Source organism: Mandrillus leucophaeus, unplaced genomic scaffold (genome assembly GCF_000951045.1).
Source record: "Mandrillus leucophaeus isolate KB7577 unplaced genomic scaffold, Mleu.le_1.0 Scaffold791, whole genome shotgun sequence".
Lineage (NCBI taxonomy): Eukaryota > Metazoa > Chordata > Mammalia > Primates > Cercopithecidae > Mandrillus > Mandrillus leucophaeus.
The window spans coordinates 321,149-322,766 of record NW_012108597.1 but is presented as its reverse complement, the minus strand read 5'-3'; positions in this window follow the sequence as shown (position 1 = coordinate 322,766).

The window sequence follows — 1,618 nt, the reverse complement described above, 5'->3', positions numbered from 1 at the left end:
AAATCTTAAGGGCAGCCAGAGAGAAAGGTCGGGTTACCCACAAAGGGAAGCCCATCAGACTAACAGCAGATCTCTCGGCAGAAACTCTACAAGCCAGAAGAGAGTGGGGGCCAATATTCAACATTCTTAAAGAAAAGAATTTTTTTTAAACCCAGAGTTTCATATCCAGCCAAACTAAGTTTCATAAGTGAAGGAGAAATAAAATCCTTTACAGATAAGCAAATGCTTAGAGATTTTGTCACCATCAGGCCTGTCTTACAAGAGGCCCTAAAGGAAGCACTAAACATGGAAAGGAACAACCGTTACCACCCATTGCAAAAACATGCCAAAACGTGAAGACCATGGAGGCTAGGAAGAAACTGCATCAACTAACAAGAAAAATAACCAGTTAATATCATAATGGCAGGATCAAGTTCACACATAACAATATTAACCTTAAATGTAAATGGACTAAATGCTCCAAATAAAGACACAGACTGGCAAACTGGATAAAGAGTCAAGATCCATCAGTCTGTTGTATTCAGGAGACCCATCTCACATGCAGAGACATACATAGGCTCAAAATAAGGGAATGGAGGAAGAACTACCAAGCAAATGGAGAACAAAAAAAAAGCAGGAGATGCAATCCTAGTCTCTGGTAAAACAGACTTTAAACCATCAAAAATCAAAAGAGACAAAGAAGGTCATTACATAATGATAAAGGGATCAATTCAACAGGAAGAGCTAACTATCCTAAATATATATGCACCCAATACAGGAGCACCCAGATTCATAAAGCAAGTCCTTAGAGACTTACAAAGAGACTTAGACTCCCATACAATAATAACGGGAGACTTCAACACTCCACTGTCAACATTAGACGGATCAACGAGACAGAAAGTTAACAAAGATATCCAGGAACTGAACTCATCTCTGCAGCAAGCAGACCTAATAGACATCTACAGAACTCTCCACCCCAAATCAACAGAATATACATTCTTCTCAGCACCACATCACACTTATTCCAAAATTGATCACATAATTGGAAGTAAAGCCCTCCTCAGCAAATGTACAAGAACAGAAATTATAACAAACTGTCTCTCAGACCACAGTGCAATCAAACTAGAACTCAGGACTAAGAAAATCAGTCAAAACCGCTCAACTGCATGGAAACTGAATAATCTGCTCCTGAATGACTACTGGGTACATAACGAAACGAAGACAGACATAAAGATGTTCTTTGAAACCAGTGAGAACAAAGATACAACATACCAGAATCTCTGGGACACATATAAAGCAGTGTGTAGAGGGAAATTTATAGCACTAAATGCCCACAAGAGAAAGTTTGAAAGATCTAAAATTGACATCCTAACATCACAATTGAAAGAACTAGAGAAGCAAGAGCAAACACATTCGAAAGCTAGCAGATGGCAAGAAATAACTAAGATCAGAGCAGAACTGAAGGAGATAGAGACACAAAAAGCCCTCCAAAAAGTCAATGAATCCAGGAGCTGGTTTTTTGAAAAGATCAACAAAATTCATAGACCACTAGCAAGACTAATAAAGAAGAAAAGAGAGAAGAATCAAATAGATGAATAAAAAGTGATAAAGGGGATATCACCACCGACCCCACAGAAAT